Below are 10867 nucleotides of genomic sequence, written 5' to 3'. Positions count from 1 at the left end.
GAAAAAACCTGTAAATAAGGGGCTGTCGTGCTTTTGTGATGTTAGGTATTGTGGAGCTGAGGAGGGGAGAGGTTTATCAAAATTAATGTAGACTGGTGAGACTGTAAGTAACTCTTACTTTAAACTTACCACAATTTTTTTTTTATCTCTGCTAGACACACTGCATCAAAAATAAGATATTCAAAATATTATTTTCTTTAGACTATGTTAATGTAGTAACGCTAGTTTCTACTTAGATTACGTTTCCTGTTCTTTGTGGTTACTTAAAATGCAAAACTTGGTGTTGTCCTTTTAATTAATTATTCAGCTTCAAAATTTTATTGTATTTGGCTTTGGAGAAGGAAAGCTTTTTAACTCACTGTTTCTTTGTTTTCTTTTAATCCTCTAGGAATGAAACAAAAAACTTTACTGGTGGATATAAAATACCTTGTTAATTTTTAACTTATACGAACTGAGATACAAAACACTTTTTCACTTTTCACATGAAAAATACTGATGAATACCTTAGAAAACTTTATATTTTGATTGAAAATTAAATATATATATATATTGTATATATGTAAAATAATATTCAAAAATATATTTTTCTCCTAATGGGTTACCACCCATCAAACTTGCTATCCTAAGGGATTTATGGCATCTCCACGTAGGGTATCAGCATTGTATGCGAGTATATGTTTTTCTTTTAAGGAAATAAGATTTAAAAAAAAGATAATCAGGAAATAGGGGTAACTATCGTGCTTCAAATGACAAATCTCATGTTTACTTGACCTAAGTTTGTACCTCAGTTTCTTGTGAGTTTTAACGTAGTGTCATTGCCGAAGTGATGAACTTTGCCAAGAGTTTTGTCCAGTGTAGCTGACCCCACGGCCTTTTTCACTTGTTAAAGTTACAGACTTGGTTAAACTGCCTCTTTCTGCAAGTAGAACTTGGCAGAAGATAGAGCTCGGAGGGAGTGGTAGCGTGTTTTAGAGACAGCTTCATCTGAGGTGCGAAATCACGCTCCGATAACCTGTCTGGTTTGAGTGTGTTACGTGGTGGTTGTGGAGGTGAGCGCTGACACAGCTCTCGGGCAGAAACCATCCCAATCCCATTTGTTACTGTACTGGACCAAGCATACATATACACTATATATATATACAAAAGTCTGAAATACCTTTGGCAGATGACGGTAGTGAGACCTGAATGCTGCCGTAAGGTGTTTCTGGAGTTCAGCCTCTGCTTCCTAAGTTTTATATGTTTTTAATATTTGCACTCCTGGTTAAGTAATCTGTCCTCTGCACTCCGGGAACTCTCTTGTGCCTTAAACCAGCGTCTTCCTGCCTGTGACAGACTTGTGCAATCACTTATTTCTGTTGCTGTTATTCTGCTTTTAGGATTTGCTCTGTAAACATATGCCTTAGGGAGATAATTTTAAAAATTTAGTGTAGCTAATGATCTGTAAAAGGAATTATTAATAACAACAGAGAGTCACGCTGCTCTGAACTTCGGCGCACAGCTGCTGCTGACTTCAGTGGTTGCAGTTCATTCCGCACAAATTATGGTCAGCGAAAACCCGTAACAGTATAAAAACTTAGCAGAGTTATGAAATAGTACTTTAAAAACCTTCTGTTTCACGCTGTAAATGGGCTTCAGAATGTTTATAAGAACTAACTTCATCGACCAACGTGAAATGTATTTTAGTCTGTCATTTGAAAGTGGCGATGAACTCGCCCTGAACTAGATCCCCCGCCAGTGGGGAGAGCAGCAGTCCCCAGCAGCGGAATACTAGATGAGAACCAAGGTGTTAACGAACTTCCTTGATTTAAAAAAATGCGTGCTGACGCGACTCCTTTGGACACTGTCTCCTTCATCACTAACCTGAAGGAGTTTTGCTGTCCATGGACAGGCGGATCTGCGGCTGGTGTCGGTCAGGAGAGCTCTGCTGATGCCAGTGGAGCTCTGCTGACCTGCTGCCAGGTGAAGGTCTGTCCCCTGGTGATGTCCTTGCTTCTTTGTGTCTGGGGTATTGGCTGTACGCCTTCTAAGGGAATGTTAATGTCTCCCCCCTCCTTTTAATATTTGGTGTTTGTTGTTTTTTTTTTTTAATTGTGTGAAAGTGCTATAGTTCAGCAGGACCTAGGATAAATAACAGAATGCACTCTTCTGAAAGTTATTTGGGGGTGGTGTAGAGAAACCTCTGGAAATACGGTTTCTTTCCTGAAATATAATAGTAGTACTGTTCTAGAAGAATAGACCAAATTTGTATGAGCTTTAATTGAATTGGCGTTGGCTGTTTTAAGTAGGTAGTTGCCAGCTTGCCACTCTGGAGTTAAAATAATAACTTATTGAAATCAAAATAATGTTTTCTAGTCTAATTTACCTTAAAAATGTTTTACTTTTTTTTTTTTTTTCTTTTACATTTCAACAAACATAGATAATTAGTTACTTGCCTTTTTTGCCCGTTTTTAAACAAAGCACAAATTTGGAATCACTTCTACTTCTTTTTCTCTCTTAACAAGTAAAGTTCTGAACTGAACCAGCTATTTCTGTAAAACCAAGAGTAGAAAGTTAATTGAGATGCTTGAAAAATGAACTGTAAAACATTATTTTCATTGTATCTTCTAATCATGTGAATGAAAACTTTGTATAAAGCATTAAGGTTTACAGATACTAAGTACCAAATAACATTTGTGTAAAGCTTACAAATGAAATACTTCAAAATGTTTAATTCACTTGTCGTGGATCGCCTAAAAAATTGTGAAGATTTGTTCTCTTCAACTAGGTAATTTGCAAACTATCTAGTTGTGTCAACATTACACCTATTAGGTATATTTTGTACAACAGCGAATATTAAATTTTTTGCAAAATAAAAGGAACTTCTACAAAAACTGATCACTTCTTGCACGTGAACTGGTTTACGAAGATTGGCATGCCTGTTTCCGAGAGGGATTGGAATTTTACATTTCAGTTGGGGTATTTTTGTGATATTGTACTGCTGGTAGTGCTTACCCTTGCAGCCTGAGCAGTGGTGAGCTCTAGCTGAAGTTTTATAGCACAATCTGGCCAGTTGCCTGTGGGGCTGTCTTAGTGCTTCTAAAATGATCACAGAACGCTTGATGAGTTAAGATCTTAAAAATACAAAGCGTTACTCTTGTCATCTCACTGATAAATTGCAAAAAAATACGTAGTGCCTGTTTTCAAAGCTTCTTAAGGGAAACCAATGGCAGCAGATAACGCAAACCTTCACGTCTGGCAGTTACGAAGCTGCAGGGTGTTGGTATCGTAGGGATTGTACGATCCCTACGATAACTGTGATCGAGGGGCCGGTGGAGCGTCAGCTGGCTTCAAGGGAAGAGGTGAATTCACAGAATGGGCCAGGTGACCTCCAGAGAGGTCCCTTCCAACCTCAGCCAACCTCCCTGCTCAAGCAGGCCCACCCACAGCTGGGTGTAGGGACCAGATGGCTTTTGAGTATCTCCAAGGATGGAGACTCTACAACCTCTCTGGGGAACCTGTTCCAGTGCTTGGTCACCTTCTCAGTAGAAACTTGTTTTCTGGTCTTCAGATGGTGGCTCCCATGTTTCAGTTTGTGCCCGTTGCACGCTCGCTGCCTTGTCAGCCGTGTTGGTCTGCTCTTTCATCCTTGCCCACAAGCTCTCAGGGGGCGAGCAGCAAACTTCTGTGTACAACAGGTCAGGTTGGCAGGTGTGTGTGTGTGTCCATCCCTTGCAGCGGAGGGTTTGCCGCTGCTGTCACTCGCTGCTTCCTCCCGGTGCTTCTGCATGGCCTGGGGACGGGCCACCCAGATGCTTCCCTTGGCAGCACACCTGGTTCCTCCTCAGCTTTGAGGGCACTGAACCTGCCTCAATATTCACCCGCCATCAAGATTCCCGCCGTGTTTCAGCTGTAGCTCATGGAAAGGGTGACACTTCTTCCAGCCCGGTGTTGTCTGAGGGTGTGGGGCCTGCAAAGGGAGGAGGAGTGTGGGCAGCAGGGGGTCCGTGTACCCTGGCACTCCGTGCCACCTCCTCCAGCCGCCGGTGTCAGAGGGCTGAGCTCATCATCCGTGTGCTGGCCATCCTCGGGAGGTGGAGGGTTGTTCCAGTGCTGAGTGTTGGGGCAGCTGAGCTGGGAAGAAACTGGTGGGAGGGGAGAGAAAAAAAGGCCTGAAACTGAGGTTGAGGTGACTCAAGCTGAGGCTATACCGAAGCATCGTGATGAAAATGGGCCTTGGAGTCTCCCACTGACCTTGGTTTCAATTCTGGTTTTAAGTATTTTCCCAAGGGGAGGGTAAGGGGGTAAAGCATTCTTTTATCAGAAGGCTATTATACGAGGTGCTCTTAGGCTTTTAATCCCGCTCAGAGCCTTCTGAATGCATCTAAGGCAAGCTTTTTACATTAAAGGGACTGGGTTATCAGAACAGAAAGGTACCTGAGATGAGATGGGCACCAACTTGTCTAACAGAGTTACTTATACTAAAAATAGACTACTGTGAAATCCATCATTGCCACGGTTTTTGTTTTGGCCTTACAACACTAGTAGATTTATTTTTCTTAGAGGACAGTGTATATTTACCCATGAAGTATTGTTGATTTCCACCCAAATATTCATTATTACCCTTCAGTATATATCCACTTCAAGTGGAACAACACAAATATTCATTCAAAGCTCTGTAATATCTTCAGATAAATCCATGACATCAAAAAAAAAGGTTACGTATAAAAATCAGATTTTCTAGATTAAAAGTTGCCCAGGTAATACTGACGATCAGCAAACCTAAGCAAGGAGATCTACAGAAGTGATACCTTGTTTTGCACAGTTTTCAAACACCTAGAGTCTTGTTTTGGCTGGAGCACACTGAAAACTGTGTGCAATGCCTTCCATCATGAAGTACCTTGAAGGAATCTGCAACCCCAAAGTACTAGCTTCATATGGTTTGGAAAACCAACTTTGTTTATGTTCAAGCAACTCCCAAAGCAATTTGTTCTGTTCTCTGAGCCCAGCCTCCTCATACGATTTTAGATCCCTGTCTTACCCCAGTTCTCTCTTCCCCTTTGCTTTCTTTGTTCTCAGCTCTGGCCCCAGGACATGCCAATGTGTAAATACTGGTATCGTCTCTTGCCTCCCAAAAGGTCTGGGTTTTTTTTTTCATATGTCAAACATCTTTGTTGCAATTTACTCTCTCTTCTTCCAGCTCAGCTCCTGCGTCAACTGCATCTGAGTGGGCTGTCTGCACAGCAGGAGCAGCAGTACAGGGTATGTGAGGAAAACCAAATAATTTTGCATAAGCGTCTAAAAATGTAGACATCTACAAGTGAGGTAACCATCCTGCAGTGAATTTATAGTTAGTAGAGCTTTAGACATTGGAGTTTTGGGTCATGATCCATTTAATCTGAAGATGAAGGTCTCTGTTTGGTCAAATGAATGTGACCTGTGTAACTAAGTTCAGTTACGAGGGCTATGGTTACAGTGACAACTGAAAGGCCTTGGTCGACTTCAAAGATTCTTAGACCAAACGTGCTTCAGAAAGGCCATTCTTTACACGTGAGCCAACAGACCCTAACGGGTTATCTGCAAAGTGCAAACCAGACTCACGATTCCATCAAGTGTGACGGGTGTGATATCAATACACACACACCTGACAGCAGAGTAATCCCTGGGAAACCATCAAGCTTGTATTTAAAAAGCTGGAGACATTGAAAGTTTTGGTCAGGTACGTTGTGTGGGTGTATGTGATGGGTTTTATTTGTCTCACTTTCTAAGAAAGCATATTTTTGAGCTAAAGGTAAACGTGTAGTTGAGAAAAGAATCAGCCTCCACCTGATCCCAAACAACTTAAATTTTCAATGCAAAAGATCTTAATCTTTTGAAATCATTATGAGTGACTGAAAGTAGTCTCGGGCAAACAAGGAAGCATTACGCAACTCCTTAAATATAGGTAGTGTTGCCAGATCAACCTATAATTAAGCCATCCCATAACTACAACCAAACCACTACAAACTTATCACATAAATGTTTAAACAGATCAAATAGGCCCATAAAGACCCATCTCTTTCCTCCCACTTTAAGGAGGCTGTAATTTGACCAGATCAAAGAGTATATGATTTTGCTCCACCTGTGCTCTAGAACACAAAAGCACTTGGCACCTTTTCCTTGGCACCTTTTCCTTGGCACCTTTTCCTTGCCACCCTGACACATGATTTCAAGATCACCTTATAACTCGGGTTTTGTTTTCTGCACAGCTCAAGCAGTCACTGCAACAGTAAAAAAAAAAAAAAAAAAAAAAAGAAAGGGAAGAAGTTAAACATGTAGCACTAACATCAAGCAAATACAGGAAGCCTTTAGATGGGAATCAAAGGATACATGAATTTCTCATGCTACTGCTGAATTCTGTAGCAACACAAAAGAGCCTTCGCTGTGATCAATGGCTGTATGTGTTACCGAAAGTAGAATTTGAGTTGTTTCCTCACAATTTGAATTAACCAGGTGATAGCTAGAACTCCAGAGTCACGGTGCTTTTAGCAGCCAGCGAGCATTTACACAACACATAATCTTTTATGCTTTAAAACGATGAAGGAAATAACAATATTAAAATGAAAATTCAAGGATCATACCATGATGTGAGGTAGCTCTACAATCATAACCTCTGCAGTGTTAGCTTTATTAAGTTTTTATCTACCTCACAGAAGTTGTATGGGAGAAAAAAACCTGTTTGGTAAAATATTAAGCCTAGTGTGCAGTATAGATTCAGGACAAAAACTCCAAAACTTACTCTCTAACTAGTGATGTTTTATATAATGAGATTGTTTCCTAGGCCAGCTGTCTCGTTTGTGTACTGGTGATGGTGTAGCATGAATCACACTGGTCTCTAACGTGATTATCAGGAAAAAAGAAAGCCTGGTTCACTCTTACCAGAAAAACGGTGACAGGAAGACGTCGGTAATAGTTGTGTCCCCTTTGTTCACTGTGAGGCTCACTTATCTTTGAATGGAGTCAGGTGCAGACACTGATGAAAGTCTGTCTCCCTCGCCATTATTAAAATGATTTCATTTTGCCAAAGTCTGCTCTGATTTCAGTCAGATATTTGCATTGACACCCGCTTTTGGTGCTGCATTTGCCTGTATCAGAGTGAGGTATAATACACAACATGGAAGGTCTCTGAGGCACCGCTTTTGGAGGAATATGCGTTTCTTTCCAATCACCCCACAGAATGCTTAAAAAAAAAAGTGAATTCTGCTCTCAGTCCGCCTTTTACTGTGTTCCCCCATTCAAATACGAAGCATGTGAGAGGACAGGCCGACGGAAACCCCTTCTCGAGTACAACCTGTTGGCAGAAGTGGGGCAGCAACGTCTGCCTCGTTTTTTGCATCCTTCCCCGCAGCGAGAGTGCCCATCTCCACACAGGAGGTGCTGAGCCCAGGGGAAGGCGCCAGCCCTTCTCTGCACCCTGTCTCTGGAAATGGGTTTTCACGGAAAAGAAGAGTTCGGCCAGCGCTGCCATGCGTGCCTGCCAGAAATGCAGCACTACACGTTTTCTGAGAGTCGGTGCAGTTACAGAAAGGCTGGAACTCGCTCCTGAAAGTCATTCGACCCTAATGTCACCTCCTGTGACAGCTCGCTGGAGTAAACTGCGCTGCTGCCCTTCTGACAAATGCGAATTTTGGAACTCATTTTCTAGACCTTTAAATGCTTTCGATCTTTTGGGGGGAGATACACACCTACACGAAAATATATATGTAAAAGAAGAGGAAAAGATGTAGATGGGATGAAGAATCTGATGGGAGGATGAACCTTGCAAGCTGTCGGGGAGTTCAGCAGTTCCAAGGCAGTTACTTCTGCTTGAACGGTAAGAGACCGCTTATCAGTCAAAGCAGGGTAGGTGTTCTAACAAAATAAACTGCAGTTTGGTTGGTTGTTATTGCGGCTGAAAGGCACGGTTTGATTTAAGCAGGAGATAGCCTGTGTGATCAGCTGCTCCTGGAAGCAGCGGTTGTGTTTTTGACTGCAGACTTGTAGCAAGGTGTCGGGCAGCGGCTGTCGGTTTCACACACGTTTACGTATTAAAGACCTGTGAATACAGAGACTGACAGACCTGACGGACAGAATATTCCCTTCCCTGCCGTTTCCTCATGAAGCTATTTGGGCTGCACTGTTACTGTCAACAAGGACCCCAGCTACGACTGAAAGTTTGTTTCATTAATGATAGGAACAAGAGTAGGGTAGAAACAGAAACTGCAAAAGACAGTCACCAAGAACGGGAACAGAACATTATTTAGCTGTTGGTGTAATGATAGAGTATAAATGTACTATAGTGCATGTAAGTTCAGATAAAAAATGGAAGTATTAATTGACCCTTTTTGACATTAGAATAACAGACCGACAGTGAACACACCCATCCCAGGCTTTGTAGAGTATATATTTCCTCTCTATGGCCTGTTCTGTGATGCAACAAAACCCCAGGCAAATCATTCAACATTTGTAGCTTAATAAGCATCTACTTACAATCTGTTTTAGAGAGAATGAGTTAGAGAGAACATTGATCAATAAGTATCAGGAGAACAGACCTAACTTTGACACTATGGTTTACTCTTTTACTGGAAGTAAACTGAAACATTTTTGCACAGGTAAAATGTGGAATAAGTTAGTTACTGCAAGACAAGACTGAAGGCGGAGTGAAAACCGGGTTTGGAAATGGTTCTTCATCTGCATAGATCTATTTAGTTACAAGGGAGAAATCACTCCCTTTTAAAATACCATTTAAAATCCAGGAACTGGGCCATTGCAAGACAGTGCTGGGAACTGCTGACATGAGGTGGGTTTCCCAGAACCTCCCTGCACCCTACACGAAAGGGTGACCAGAGCCCCAAAGGCTAATCCAGCGGGGCCTGTAGGAGTCTCGGACTACTTTTACATTAGCAAACAATCTGTCACACAAGGCCTTTGCTTATACACAGGAGATGGTTGGGGCAATTTCAGGTGACCTCAGTCAAGCTTTAGCCTGGTTCCCTCACCTGCATGTCCCCTTCCTGTGATTAGAGGCTATTCAAAGGGCTGTTCGCTGGCTGAAGCTTTACGCCTTCGTTAGGGGTGATGAGTGTGTTTGATGAACACACAGAGCAGAGCTTTTGATTGAGTTTCCTCCTAAACAAATCCGGTTCGCTGGTGTCAAAACTGGTCCGAGAAATGCACCAGTATGCAGTAAGTGGGGATGACTGGGACATTGACTTCGAAATGCTCTAGAGCAAAATGTCAACGTAGACACTGCTCCGATGACTGTGGCACTCTTGCCCAATGCACGGGTTGTATGACCCAGCAGCTTGTGAAAGGAATGTGAGATCTGGGATCTGCTGTAAACCTGTCTTCTGTCTGACATAGGAAGCCATCCCTAAACTAATATTGCACGAGGCTTTTCATGCACCTCTTATAAAATTTCGCTAAATTTAGAGATAAATGGGGATACAATATTTTTCTAGTTGCCTTCAGAAACAGCTGCCATATTTATCTTTGGCACTCTACAGAGAAAGGCAGATTCATTGCAATAAAAACAGAAAGGAGACAGGTTTAATATTATAGAATCATCAAGTGACAAATTTGTTGATATCATTTAAGTCAAGGTCGTATGCACCCCAGGCTGTGAAACTCAAATGCATAAAGAAAACAGGATCAGTTTGTCTGGATCAACTAGTAAGTCTATAGCTGTACAGGAACTGGTGAACATCTTGCTAGTGAAGCCCAGAAAACTTTTGATGACATAGTAGGCGCAGAATCTGGGACAACTGATAGCATCATGCTAAGAATGAAGAGAATATTAAAAGTAGTTAAGATCAAGGCAGAAGGCATATATCAAAACTAGTTAGCTTAAATGTAGATAATGGCTGTGTGAACATGAGCTATTCAAAACAATTTGCAAGCCAAGTTTCAAAAAAAAAAAAAAGTTGAAGTATTGCACTAACTACATCTTTAAGCTTATATAAAAAATCATTACAATTTTAATGCACTGAGAAAGTAATTTTTCTTATTTACAGAAAGAATAGCATCTTCATCTCCTGGTGTTCTGAAATGAACATTTTCCATTTCTCACAATGGTCTTTGTGATTTGTTTGTCTTTGAAATCTGCATCAAATACTTTGTTCCCTTTCAGGCAAACACAGGAAAGAGAAAGGCCATGAGAGGAAATGAGCAGAGACAACATGTCTTCTAGGAATGCCTTCAAAATGCTAAAATTCCTAGTTGCTCAGTGAACAAATTTCTGAAGAGAAGAGAAGAGAAGAGAAGAGAAGAGAAGAGAAGAGAAGAGAAGAGAAGAGAAGAGAAGAGAAGAGAAGAGAAGAGAAGAGAAGAGAAGAGAAGAGAAGAGATCTATTTGAAAGTGTTGCTTCCACCTATGCATCCATCAGCAGATGTACAAATATCTGATCCACACCAACTTGCTTCTTAGCCTCTTCTGGTCATGCAGGCTGCAAATTCATATATTTGTTCGTGAGATTTGCTACTTGATGTGATTTGACACAGTTCCTGAGTATTGCTCTGCTGCTCCTCTTACTGTCCAAACATGTCTTACCAACATGATTTAATTGGCTCAACAAAATTACTATGATAATAAAAATTCTCAAAGAACAACGATTGCAAAATTTCCCACAACAATGACTCAGCCATGGACAAGATCAAACATAAATGCAACAGAAGAAGAGAGATGTTGAGCAACTAAAGCTGACTCCTGCCACATGAGACACCCAGTAAAACTGATTTTGCCAAAAGATGTAAGACTCTTTAGTTTACTGTCCTGGAAAGTAACATTAAATTATAGTGCCCTGTGAGGCAACTGGGCCAACACAATCATCAGAAAATCATATTTGAAAGGAAGATTAAACTCTTCAAAGTGAAT

Source organism: Leptosomus discolor, chromosome 13, assembly GCF_034619465.1.
Source record: "Leptosomus discolor isolate bLepDis1 chromosome 13, bLepDis1.hap2, whole genome shotgun sequence".
Classification (NCBI taxonomy): Eukaryota; Metazoa; Chordata; class Aves; order Leptosomiformes; family Leptosomidae; genus Leptosomus; species Leptosomus discolor.
The sequence above is the reverse complement of the archived record's forward strand: the minus strand, read 5'-3'. Positions refer to the sequence as shown.